This window comes from Pieris brassicae, chromosome 10 (assembly GCF_905147105.1).
Source record: "Pieris brassicae chromosome 10, ilPieBrab1.1, whole genome shotgun sequence".
NCBI lineage: Eukaryota > Metazoa > Arthropoda > Insecta > Lepidoptera > Pieridae > Pieris > Pieris brassicae.
This window is the reverse complement of record NC_059674.1, coordinates 1125557-1140622: the sequence shown is the minus strand read 5'-3', so window position 1 is coordinate 1140622 and position 15066 is coordinate 1125557. Positions and strand designations below refer to the sequence as shown.

At 31.5% G+C, this 15066-nt stretch overlaps 1 protein-coding gene across 3 annotated transcripts in view; it reads right to left on the bottom strand.

Moving 5' to 3' along the window:
- The window catches only part of LOC123715200, a 60104-nt gene extending 45702 nt beyond the window's left edge, over window positions 1-14402 (bottom strand). Inside the window, exon 1 of one of the 3 annotated variants that reach the window (XM_045670114.1) lies at window positions 14173-14402. The gene's annotated coding sequence lies outside the window, so the exon portion shown is untranslated. The remainder of the gene's footprint in view (window positions 1-14172) is intronic. The other 2 variants (XM_045670113.1, XM_045670115.1) reach the window with 2 other exon arrangements.
- Window positions 14403-15066: the final 664 nt, after the last annotated feature.

The window sequence follows — 15066 nt, the reverse complement described above, 5'->3', positions numbered from 1 at the left end:
CAAAGAGTCGAGTTATCAGAGTTAGTCAGAATCTCAAGGTCTTAACTAAACTCACAACCTGACAAGAAAACACCCGGTAAACCGAGGTTGCGTTGCTGGGATGGAGTTGTCAAGGATCTCAAAACAATATTGGTTCGAAGTCGAAATAAAACTTGAGGAGACTAAGGACCACAAGGGGCTGCATTGATCATGAAGAAGTAATTAAATATTTACATTACGACAGTATGATTAAATATGCATATAAAAATCTCATGGCTCGGTGTGTGTGCCGTCAAACTTGACGTGGAAGGGATTCTCCCGCCTTTTTTATTTTTATCGAATCTAAACCCTGACATATATATCTTTGAATCTGTATATACAGCTAGTATCGTAACAACGCCATACAATCTTTTTAAAAAACAACAAATAAATAGTGGGATTAAACCGGAATTACACTCAAAAAGTCGACAGCGTGTGTGAAGCACAGAACACTACTTTTGTTTTTAAAAAAAACAAATGATAAAGAATCAAAATAAATAATCTGTGCCCAAAATCAAAAATTATATTGCGACTATTTTTTTTATAGAAAGTGATATAGTTTGAATAATAAAGGGTTCTTTCAAATATTCCAAATGATATGAAATTCCTGATGCCTAGACAATTGTTAAAATAATAAGAGCTAGAGGCGGTCTAACTAGTTTAAATCACCTTGGATTCCAATACAGTGGTCTGCCCACTGGTGATATTTTCGATATTGCCTAACTTTGGTATTAAATATTTTACCAATGATTATATTTTAGGTTATCCTAGAATTTACATAAATGGTTTTTTTTATCGTTCTCTATAATAAAAACGAGATGTTAATAAGGACTTTTTATTCCTTACTAGCTGCGCCAACGGACTTCATTTCGCCGCCAAGTAGTTACATACCATATATGGAACATTTTGCTATGTTAGTAAGCTTTTATATGGAGAAAAAAAAGTGGAAAAGGAATTAAAAAACTAGAATTCTATCTCTCTTCGAGTTTTGCGCTATGAACGTATTTTGCCATTAATTTTCATTTATCCAAATCAATCCAAAAAAACATGTTTGGAACTAATTAACGAATTAAACCATAAAATAATGCCACCTGACATGACAACAATGATCTAAAAGACATTTTATATTAGTCATTTTCTATTTGTACAATGTATATAACGAAATTGAATTTCTTTATTTAAGTAGTTTGTAGTTCTGTGAAAGTTGAATTTGACACATGACAAATTTTGGCGGCAAATTTGATTACATTTGAATGCGTTGAATAATTCAAACTTAAGTCATTTACGATTTCTTCTCATATACATTTTATTATATATATTCATACGAAACAGTGGTGAAAATCAAAATAGATAGTGTATATTGATACACTATGTTCATATCTACAAAAACTCACCAAACTCACATTTACATATATAAGGATTAGAGTTTTATAAGTTGACAGGTAATTGATATTCAATACTATTAATAACATTCACTTTTTAATGTAATTAAAACGTATTAAATAACAATCAAAATTTATTCTGAATTTAGAAGGAGAAAGTGTAGATATATTTTTATCGACACGCTAACTATAATTGCTGCATGCTATAACTCTTTTAATCGACATTCGTGTGTAATTCATAGTATAAACACCCAACGGTGTGAATATAGTCTGTGATTAACATATGTCATTGTCTAATTGACATACGAAATAGATAAAAAGTTTGGCTGGCTAGCCCTACTGTCAACATTTGAAATTTTATGACACAGCAAGCTTTCAGTCTATTCATGGAGTTCATTTCAACTTTATATTCCTTGATTGAAACAGAGTCCTAAAGAAAAAGAGCCTCCGTCTCTTTGATGGACAATTGCCATGTAAGAGGCTTTCAGTCATCAGTTGTCAATTGTCATGAGTCGTATTATTTGTTCAATAAAATTTATCAACTTACGATTTGAGTCCAAAACTAAACAATACTTTAAGCCTTTTAGCAAAAAATCTCGTAAACTCGGAGCATGCATGCATGCATTTTAAACCTCACAAACAAACAGTAGTAATAACCAAACATTGGCCACATCTTTTTCCTCCCGGCCTACACCTTCTGTATTCTTTGACTCCGATGAGTAGAGATATTGATTCAAATTTAAGGACGTGGAATAAGTGATACCTGTATCTTATATTACATAATAAACATATTTTGTTTAATTTATGTTTATTTATTACGTCATCTCTATGTAGGGTTTTTGTAAAAACTTTTATAGAACAAGGGGCAAATTAACTGGAGTTTGACGTGATCTTAAGTGATACCACGGACACTCAACGCTAGAGGGCTCGCGAGTGCTTTTTGGGCATAAAGACATGTCGGTTTCCTCACATTTTCATTCACCGTACGAGCAAATGCGAACGACCCCAGAGAAAGACGTTTAAACCACCAGAGCACTGACCCTGTACTTGTTTTTTCTGTATCCATCCTAGCAGTCACAAACATGGGTAATTTTTTTTATATAAAGCTTGTTAAGAAGAAGACGCAACCTTTGTCCTATCACTGAGAATATTCTAACACACAAGCTTTGCATAAGTCTAGACGCAACGCTATCTCGGGACTCAGAGGTCGGACGCGGTTAATCGTCGAGGATGCCTCCCCGCGCACACCCAGTTTGCCCACCGGTTATTTTATGGCATTTCTAGTTGGAGTTTTCGCGTTTGAATACTTAACCGGTATCTATAATATTACTACTTTAGGTATTGTAGATTTTTTTAATGAACTATACTGAAAACTATTTTATTTTAATTTATTCGGAACGATTTATAGCATATAACTAACTTTCTGACTAATTATATCTTTCGTCATTAAACAATTCTTTACATAAAATTAAGTACTTTAGTATTATTATTTTTTCTACTATTTTTATTATTACATTTCTTTGTACAAACTAACTGTTGTTGTCTCTGGCAGAATGACTACCGCTGTGGAACATATTTTCTTAATTTTTTGTAAATAACAAACAATCTTTTTTTATTCTTATTATTATTTAGTGTGTGTGTTTCGTTAGTAATAAATGTTATGTCTATTATAGAGTTGTTAGACCATAAGTTTTGACAACAATTACAGATAACTTAATTGTTCTTATTACTATGACATTACGATCGTTAATATGACATATGCCTGCCCTTTTATGTGGTTGATTGTGCCTGTTTTTGTATAATTAATAAATCTGAGTGTACTAATTTCTTTGCAAATAAACGATTTATTATTATTATTCCTTAAATTTCGGGATTAGGGATATAAAAAACAGGATTAATGCAATTGATATGATGGCAGGGTTTCGGTATCATGCTACCACAGTATTAGGCGGAAATTAGGAATCCCTTCAATGTTCCCTTCTTTGTTTACGTTTTGTATCCTAGCAGCATTGATCGATTTCCCTAGGGAATAAGTGTTACAGTTCCTCATAAAACGTTAAAGTACGATTTACAATTTGACTAGATATAATCGTTTAAAAGATTATAGACTCATCTGTATGTCAAAATGTGTTTTGACAGACGGGAGTCGTTTCTTACCTTACATGAATCGATTGTGTTCGATGTTTATAATTTTGAGGTTAATGAAGTTTATATGAAAATATATTAAATAGACAATCCCGTTATGAATAAAACGCAAACATCACTGTGGTAATACTAAGAAATATTTAAAATAAAAAATTAAAGGAGTTACTGTTTAATTAAATATTAATATTAAATTTGTACACTGGCTAAGTTTAGAATATCTGCTTGTTATGTTATTAGTTATAAGATCTAGGTATAATAAATAATGCATTTTAATTGTAGACTTATAGGTGTAGGTGTTATTGTGTAGTTCTCTCGTATTAGTAACTGTTATAATTGAAAAATTGGGGAAAATAATAATTGTATTATGCTGTGATGAAAAGAGAGAGATAACTTTATTTGATTTATTTATGAATAAATGCGGGTAGTTGTAGAAATTATTCTTAATTCAAATTCTTGGATCCACGGTCATTATAAAATGCGTTCGTGTGCTAAGTTTAAACTAAGATAAAAAGCTAACCAGTTGTTGACGCGGATAGGGGATTCACGGTCGAGCAAGTTTGCACGATACAACACCTGCGCTTTGCGCTTTACTGCTTATGGTTTTATCTAACGAACTTTTAAACTTTTATCCTTATTCATATATTTAAGTTACATACAAATATGTACTGTTTAAAGACAAAAAGACTTTTATTTATAGAACACTCTCCGCTTAATATTGTTCAGTGTTTCAACTGATATACAACCTCAACAGGATATTTTAAGTAAGTCCTGTCTTGAGAGTATGTGTTATTCAGTTAAAGTTCGATATGCGCTTTGAGTACAACGTTGAATGAGTAATTTTTAAATGTCGCTCCATACTCGGAACCAATAACAACTTTTGAAGAACTTTTTTTACTTTTTTTTTTAATTTGTTATCTGTAACATTTGACTCGTTATGAAAATACTGATATTATTCTGTGCCCGATAAAATCGAACGCAATAGTTAATATAACTTGTAATTATTTTTTTACACTAATAACTACGATAAGAAAATATAAAAGTCATCATAAAACGAAGACTATAATCTATATGCTGGTAAGATATAGATTAAGAACTACGACATATTGTGGACCAGTAATATAATAAATATAATATTTGTCAGTATGATAAATAAAGTGGTATTGAAAGTAATCTATAAAGTTTTAAAAAAATATTTTTATACATCAGTCACGAGATACACGGTTACAGATTAGTTGAATATCACACCATACCTTATACTCTGTTTATTGGTCGAAAATCGTTGAAAAATGACAATTGCGACGCCATCTTGCCTGGAATTTGGCGGGTTTTTAAAATTATGTAATTTAGTCAATTACAGACTTAACAATTTGTTCAGGTTCTATAGTCAGTATTAAATAATCTGATATTCTTTTATTTTACCAAATGGCCCATTGGTAGGATGTGACTAAGCCCTTTTATTGGTTAAATATTAGTATTTGTCTAATTTCATAAAGATAATCAACATGTAAAAAATTGACTAGCATATGTCACGACGCCATCTTGCCTAGCATTTTGGCGGGTTCGTATAATTATTAATTCTTTAAGTCAATAATTAAAAATAGCAATCTGTGTAGATTATATAGTCACTAGTAAATAATCTTGCTTAATAAAATAATTCGTGAATATGAAAATTATTACTATTTTGATTATACCTCAAGACGATAAATACGTGTTTACGTAATATTTCATGAGGTCTAATCATCTGCACACCTGAGCAATTCTTTTTGTCGGTCTGAATAAATTTCGTAGAACAAACTGTACTGTACTGTACTTACACTAAATATAATTTTATTTGTACGGGGTTATAATTCAACGTGCAATAATGAGTTCAATCATCTTTTGCGTAGTAAAATGTGGATTGATACCAAGCGATGTCTTGGCCTTCGATGCCGTGTGGTTCAAGTGTACATAAGCTAATTAAAGATCAGATCTTTATCAGATCAGCACTTGGTTAGGGACGGTGAACCCAGAGCTGTTCCTCGCTCAACGAATATGTATACAGCCAAGAAATGCAGCCAGCCAATGCTGGCTGTACCAATGTACACTACCACAGGTACCAAACTTTTTAAATTTGTTATAATTTGTCTTTGGTTAACATAGCATTTAGAAATTGAAAGAAAACAATTTTTTAACCGGATTAAAGCTATTTGTATTATTATAAACTTATAATTATTTTACATAATTTTAAATTTATTTTTTTCCGACGTTTCGCGTGTTTACAGCGTGCGTGGTCACTGTTATAATGTTCAATTAAAATATTTTTATTATTATTATTTAATTATTACTATGTAAGTTCATAATCTTGTGAATACTGTAAATTTGAGTGATGGAAATACATTAAAAAGAAGTCTACAAACTATTTATTAAAACAAATAAACGCATACTTCATTTTTAATAAGGTCATCGAAAAAGATATATTTTATAAGTTCGTCGTCTATAGTTTTAAAGGCCATGTAATCTCATCTATTTTCGCTGAGAATCTGTGCTGCATGGTTGAATTGTCAAATGTCATTACAATGACAGACCAAATTTTAACATTCCTAGTGTAGTGTAGTTACTATGGTCTTTTACTAGAATTCCTAGTAAATTCGAAACTTGTATCACGACTTGGTGCTCGTATTCCTAGGGCTATGTACTAGACAAAGACAAAGCTTTATAATTTCCATATTAACGAAACAATTATTTATGGTCAAAGAGTAACAAAATCAATTTTATAACAATTACTGAGTTTTAATCGGCGACTGAATAACGGCAAATTTAACGGGCGAGTACCTACTTAATACAAGTTCTCAATAATATCAAGTTTTAAATTAAAACGAACAAATACTAAACGTTATATCGCTTACACCGGAGAACAAAGTCGTAAAGCACTATTAAGACTGTTTTAATGTCATAATATGACTTCATTGAGGTTATAACTGCAATTGTTTTTATTTTATTATTAAAAACAACAGGATTCTTTAACCTACGGAAGTTATTTTGAGCACAATGTTACATGTTTACCTAAAATTATATTCCTTAAATAGATAGCAACACTCATAAGGATAGTTTTAGTTTAGATTGTAATGCTACCAAATAATCATACCGTCGTAATGCGCGGTTACAGTATCGTCGGTAATTATGTTAAAACAGTGAAATAATCGTAAAACACTTTAGCTCTTTAGTAGTTATATAAATTACTGTAATCTACATTTAGTTATTTTTTTAATTATTAATGCTAAATAAATAGCATCAATACAATAAATGGTCGAATTTGATATATATATTTGTATATGTAATGTAGTTAGTATCCTAGTAATATCAAAAATAAAGCTTAATTTAAAATGTAGGGAATCTCTGAGAGATAAATTCAAGGAAATTAATATGCTTACATTTCCCTCGCAATATATTTATGAATGTATACAAAAATAGTGATAAGTTTATTCAACATACGCATAATATTGGAGTTTATTGGAGTTTACTCCTCAAGAAACGATTTGAGTTATAAGGCCCGGTACGGAAATTTTATGAGGAGTAAAATCAAGTGTAACACGAAAAGTTGAGGCGTTACGTAGAAAGAGACAAATATATATATCTGTAGGATTGAACTCATTCTCTCTCTAAAATTGGATTTGTATAAATTGAACACAATTATAATTGTTATTATTATTATTATTTATATTGTTTTGTAATATACTTTATGTAATACGCTTTATTGAAGTAATATAAATAATCCGAATAATTACAGATATATGTTTGTTTTTTCTTATCATTTTAGCAGATGCGTTCATTTACCCTTTTTTTCTATTCGATACATATCATAATTATCGTTCGTAAGGAGTAAAATGCAATCGTGCGTCGTAGCTTAATACTTAGAACAAACGCAGGCTGCAATTTCCCCGTGCTAGACTATCTAAAGTTGGTATTTTGTTTTTGAGAAAAGAGATACTCGTCTTGAATAAAATCAGAGGCTCTTTTTCTCTGCCTTTTGATAAATTTAAGAAACGTAATAAAGAAAAGCTGTGTAAAAAGGCTTACTACAAAGTTAACGATTATCTAGTTGATAAAAGGGCCTGGGACTAGTGCTAGACAGGCTTCTAATAAATTTGTTTTAAAATAAGTGTTGTTTGATGATTTGATATTTTAAGAGTACCGACAGTTACCCAAGCTTTTTCCTCTCGGCCTGCATCCTCTGTCTTCTTTGCCGATGAGTAGGGATGTCTAATTATCTAAATTTAATGACGTGGAATAAGTGATACTTGTATCTTATGTTTTTCCCCGAGCGTTATATACAATGTGTATTTATTTTATTATAAATGTGCATTGATTTACTCTACATAGACACTAATAATTATCATATACATACTACAATATGGGCTTCTAACAAATTCCGCTTAAAAAATATAAACATCTTCATTCATCTCTCAGTCTCCCCATACCTATCACAAATAAATCCAGTTCTTTTGCATAGCTGAGGAAACTGTAAAGTAGCTAAATCACTGAAGTATTTCCGATGCTATGCGAGAGGCCGCAGGAGCTTTCTGGCTAGAGAGTATACATGGACAGCAGTATCACTTAACATCAGGTGACCCAACATTTAGTACGAGTTTGCTGATTGTTCTCCGTAGTTCAAGTGATGATACCCCAAGGGCTAAACCAAAACGGAGGAACAAAATGGCGTAATATTAATATTTACGCCGGTAAAGTTGATAAAGGATGAAATCATAGAGTCGAGACAGTGGGCGTAAGTTTAAGGAATTATAAATGACACTATCTGGTCAATATATTGTTGAAGCCTTGTTGTATGTACAAAGAAATATAAACAATTATTTCAATATTAGTCTTTGTGATTGATTTCCTCCAGTTTAAACAATTTGTGTGACGCAAATCTTGCCGATTAAAGAGTGGTGGAGTTTCTTGCCAGATCTTCTTGCCCGCTCTACGCCTTTGACGTGACGAACTGGTAGTAAATGTATATTTAGAATCAATTTAACATCTTTTCTGTTGACGTTCATAAGTGTACTTAAATACCTATACGAATCAAGTTATTTTGTGTTTGAGTTGAGTTTGAATGACTTCTTGACCTCATAGTCAATGTCACTCCCGAATGACCTTCGGGCCAATAATTTTTATAAACAGGCATCATTACATAAAATAAATAAATAAATAAAAATATGTTTATTCATTTTAAGTTCAATTTCATTACAATGTGTAAGATTTGGGAACCCTTTTAAGTAAAAAATATACCTGTGTCAGGGTTTCCAGCTCTTTCATAACAAACTTAATTATACATTCCTTAAAATATTTAATTTATATATAATTTAGTTACATGTTTTATTTTTTTGTTATTGATTTTTAACTGTTATTAACACGCTTGAGTGCACACGCGAGTGTGTGAGTGCAAATGTGTGAGTGAGTCAGTGAGTGAATGAATAAAGTCTGTAACTACATACAAGGCCTCAGAAGAAGCTCTAATTCAGCGTAGGGTATGTTCATGAGCCAGTCCTTTAGTCGTATTTTTAGATTGTAGACGGTAAGCGGGTAGATGTTAAGCAGCCTATTTAATTTATTATAGATGTAGTCTGCTTGCATATTGCGTCTCGCAAAGTCAGTCCTAACGGTCTGACCGACGACAACATCCCTATTTCTTACGATTTATTGCTTGATTACGGAATCTTCTAAAAGTGATAAAAAAATGCATTAAATAATATAAAGATCACTGGACTTTATACTTTCATATTGTAATTTTAATATTAATATGTATATGTATTCCCTATAACGCGATTTCCGCCTCCTATATACCGCGGAGATTTCTCTAGTGAGGAGGAGCGGTATAGTTATCACCCCCACCACTTTCAAGTGCCGCAAGTAGTTATTAAAAAAAAATTAAAAAACCCAAAAAAATATTACCTAACCTAATCTTTTTTTTTTGTTTTGTATGTAAGACATGACAGGACAACCTCTGTCGGATCCGATAGTATCCTTATATATAAATAATTTCATAGAAAGGCGCGTAGTACATTTTATTTAATTGACCAAGCATCCTTTACAAATGCTAGGAAGGAATTGCTTCATAAATTTAAAATGTGAAATCGTATCCGTTCGTAGTTCTTTAAAAACGCATCCTGTGTTACATAATGACTTATAAGACCATTTAATAATCCAGAAAAGGTATCATTTCCTGTAATAACATTTCACACGAGATTATGATTTGTATTATTTGATTAGATTTCAATGGATGCATACTTATAAATACTTTTGTTTATTTATTATAGTTAACCACAGCATACATGCTATATCTATGTTACAATTTCATCAGTATAATACTTGAAACAGAACCAATTTGAGTGTACGACCAACCAGGCTCCAGATAAACCACTCCTTATATGGAAATTGTATTTGTTTTTTACAACAAACTCCCAAGCGAAAAGCCCTCGTCAAACGTAAATGAATAAATAAAGCTTTTTATAAATTTGACGAATAATTAAAAGATCCTAATCCTTGGGATTGATTTGCTCCAGTACAAACAATTTGTAGAACTCATTAGCGATTAAAAAGATTGGTGGAAATTTTATTGCCAGTTCTTCTCTTCCGTTCTACGCCCTTGACTTGCGAACTGGTAGTAAGTGTAAATTTACAATTGATTTAACTGTTTGACGTTCATAAGTGTACATGTTTACCTATATGAATAAAGATATTTTGAGTTTGAGTTCAATCTTTTCTACAATATATGACAAAATGGTTATAATTAGTTTTATTTATTTACTGGTAAGCTAGTTAAGATACAATTCAATTTAGGTGATGTTTTCTAGCTCTCAGTAACATTCCATCAAATGAGCAAAATCTGGCATTCTTAAGTACCAATATCGCACAATCAGCAATTTGATTTATAGCCACAGAGTGCGTGGCATGACCGTGCGACTACCCTGAGGTCGTGAGTTCGAATCACGACTAGACAATGAATTTCTATGTGCACTTGTTCATTCGATACAAAAAGCCAATTATAAATACTTAAAGGCAGGTAACGCACCTGCGCGCCTTATGGCAATGTGAGTGGTGGCCATGGGCGGTATCACAATATAATCGTAATATTTTATATTCCGGCTCGATGGACCCTCGGTTGTATTGATTTAAAATTTAATCGCCAAGTTTTTGATTTTCACACAGTTTGTAAGGAGCTGCAACCATTACACCATGCTCCACATGACATCTTTAGTAATTAATAAAAATAAATTAAAAACTATCTGTCTACAAGGACTGCTGGTCCTTCAGAAAAGCCCTGATCTTTCTACTTGGAGTAGTTAGCCTTAGTGAACTACAGACGCTTGCCTAGGTCATCAAGTTAGTTCCGCCTATAATAGAATAAATATATGTAATACGAAATGAATTCTTAATTATATACGTTAACATTACTTTCTTGGCGATGCAACCTTTTAGGTCTGGGCCTAAGATTTCTGTTGGTTCATGTCCATTAGTAGTAGTTTTTTCTAATAAGGTCAGTGAGCCTGTGCCTAACACGCGATGTTTTCTTTAACCGTACGAGCGTGCACATATACAGAAAGTCAATTGGTCCATAAATTGGAAAAAGGCAAAGTAAATTATGCAATGAATAAAAAACTTTTATTTTGAATTTAATAATATGAAGAAAATTAAAGGCGTTTCTAAAATAAAACCAGGAAAGTTCCCTCGAAGGAAATATCGTACACAAAAATGAAACTAGACGAGATTTTTATAGCTGAGAAGTGAAAGACCAATATGAAAGCTGAATATAGTCTTAAGAAAGAAATCGTTTGAAAAAGCTGATGATACCATGAATGGTTGGAAAGTGCTGCCGAGCAAAGTATAGAAGTTTCTGTTCACACGGCTATTTAGAAGTTGAAATTGTTTAATTAATGAAAATCAAAGCCTACTATATCCTTTGAGAATACCTCGAAAATTTATTTGGAAGTATTTACTATATTGGTTTTAAAAAGGATAATTTTTTATGCAATTATGTAGTTGCATTTGTTTTGTCTACGACTATAAATTGCCATAATAAATATTTATTTCCAACTCACAAACAGTATTTGCAATATTAACCTACATAGTAACATTAAAAATAATTAAAAATTAATAAAAATAATTGAGCGAGGAAAGAAGCTATGGGGTATCAAATTAAAAAAAATCGGATTTATTAAATTAATTGAAATTTGGTTTAATTTTCTGTTTATAAATTATTATTATTATTACAATGTAGGTGAAGAATATTTCCGTGTTTACGTTATCGTGCCTATTATTGTTTTCTTTTTATTTTCTTGCCTTCATACTTTTAATAAAAAACAATTTCTCCTAACTAAACCATAATCGATAGGAATGTAAAACCAATGAAAAAAAATGAACATAAAATAATTAGGAAAACCATATTTACATAAAAAATACTACTATAGTCTTTAACAAGTAATAGAAATTTTTTTTCTTACATATCTTGTATTGTGATGTGTTAGTTTCCTTATCAATAAAGAAATAAATACTTTGCAGTTATGATATTCGTTGTGGTAAATCACTGCGAAAACTAAAAAAAGCTATCGTTTTAACAGGTTCATTTAGTTCGAAACGTCTGTCTTTGTTTGTGCTTAAACCATTAATCAATTATAATATGTTTAAATATATATATAATTTAAAATACTCTAAAATACATAAATGCAAGCGAAATTTCGTAAATAATTTCCATAGACAAAGCTTACATAGAGTACTGAAAACAGGTGTTGTTCATGACCTTGCTTTATTTGTTCAAGGGGATTATCGTCCACAATCTAAAAAAAGGTTAAAGGACTGGCTAATGAACACACACTCGCATTCACCTACACACTTATTCATGTTCACTCAGTGTTGTATACAGTAAAAAAAATTGGAAAACAAATACTGTTATAGATAAGAAGAGAGATACACAGATATTTAGTATTGTCTTTGGTTAACATAGCTTTTACACATTGAACGAAAAAAAATGTTTTCCTTCAACACAGGTTCTCAAATCTTAAACATTATAATGAATTGTTGTCAAATGAATAAACACATTTTTATTTATTACTTAACGCCAAATAATGGATGTGTATAACAATAATTATACATAACGGAAATAATATAATGTAGTATAATCGCTTATAACTGTAAACTAAGAATTAACGAATTTATGTAACGAATGTTAAACGCTTGTAGAGCAAAAAAGGCTAATTATTTTCTTTACTCATTAGAATGAAATTAATTAATACAAGCTAAATTACAGTCGAGATATACTCATATTTTTTTTAATAATCGGGTAGACACTAGACACAGTCCAATGGCAGTTCATGGTTTAATGCGGGATTGCCTGCAGTGAATCCGCATTCTACCTGGATCCGGAGATAGGAATCCAGCCTACACCCAAGTTATCAGTGGTAACTACTATAAGTCGCGAATTTTTCATAAAGTAATATTGAATCTTACATTTCATATATATAATAATATAGGCTATTCCGAAAATCTGTGATCAGTGATCTTTAATATATACTACAGTATATCTCGGAGTTTGGTGGGCCGGTTGGCAACAACAACAACTGGAGAAGTCGCAAAGGATAGGAACAGTGGAAAGAAAGCCTTTGCCAAGCGGCACATCTTTCATATATATTTTTCATGCGTGTAGGAAAGGCGTGAATATCCTAACGTTAAGAAACTGCTTTTACGGATTCCGATTTGTAAGAATAATATATCAGTAATACGTAATATACAACATGAAATTGCGATCTTAGTAATCTAAAAGTAACGTCGCTCTAGTTCAGTTTATAGTAAATTTTAGGTATTTGTTAATTTGTATTATAACCTTTTTTTTTAAGTTTAAGCTTTGCATTTAGAAGTCTTCTTAAATAGGTAATTAAAACTTACGAACGATAGTATAATAAATAGTCTAGGCTACTGTCTTGTGACCGATGATTTTTTAAATATTCTAAGTAATGAATGCCCCCTAAATATGAGGGCACAACGCTGCACAAATACATTATTAAATCTTTCCTTTTGATGAATTATATTATAGTATACACTAATATATATATAAATTAATTTTTCGATCCTCGCTATCCAATAATTAACATGATTGTACGGTACAAAAAAACATGATGGTTTCAAGTAGTAAAGTTTAGTTACGTTTTTCAGTTTAATTCTACCCTCCTCATTAATATGTTGTAAAATATTGATTAAGTTTTGTAATTAAGAAATATAATTTAATCAGAACAAGTACGCAAACGAGCTGGATTAAACGTGCCATATGTTTATAACTAAAACACAATATGATTCCAAAATAATATAAACATAAGCTAACTTATATTCGTAAGTATTCCTGTAAGAAATCCTTTGTGTCATTTGAAGTAGGTTCACTGGCGAATGTGGTGTTCAAAGGCATATCTTACTAAATGCTACATAACGATACAGCAAATCCAAATTATCAATACCAAAACTCGCGTCATCTATTTATCTCAAGTGAAATGTAGCATTGGGGCCGCTATATCCATTATCTAACGCAGTCCGAACAATGCTCAGTTCACACCTAAACCGAAACAAGTGAAAATGCTTTACATAATCGTAATTAAAAAAAACAAACCTTGTTCAGATGTTACCAGAGACGATAAACATGATCAAAATGCCATTTCACTGAAAATATATTCACTCTTTCACTATTTTGTTCACGTGTTGACGTTACGGATTGGCGAACAGTTACGGTTGGTTTGTGAAGAGAATGACCGGCTGAGAAAACGGTCAACGAACGTGCGTCACCAGCGAGGCGTGCGCTCCGCACAACGAATCGACACGAATGGCAAACGCAGCTTGTGGAAGAAAGTTCGACGTCACGTAAAAGCGTTAACTGATTTAATTTGAAACTGATATATCATGTTGGACATGTAGTTAACTGTTACGGATTTATGTCAATAACGCGTCCTTGTTTAAATTTCGTATAGAAAGTGCTGTCACTAGTAATGACCGTTACCTTTTTAAAGTAAATGTTATCAGGCGGTTGGTATTGATGATGAGCGGGATGTATAAATGTATTTATGCTGTAATGTTACACTAAACTTACATTTATTAATATTATTATGCCGTATTAGAGGCGGCTTCGATACCTAATCAATTTGAGTGAAAAGTTCGCTCGTCCCAAATACGCGCTGTGTGGAATGCGGCTCCGCGAGCGAAGAGGTGTAATGATTATGAAAATTTTGTCAGGCGTTCGTAAACGGTAATAAATAGGTGTTTTTTTAGTTAACGGGAAAAGTTTAGACATAAGGCATATGATGCTTTCTATTAAGAGAGTTACATTGATAAAAAATTGTCACTACACGATTTTAAACAAAAATCTGTTTTCTCTTTTCAACACAGAAAAACACAATTTAACAGAAAGAGATAACCGTCCGTTTCGGACTAAAATCTCCTGCCTTTTGCTTTATCCTCTATTGTATTATAATGTTCTTTCATAATCAATAATTATATTAAGATGTAATAT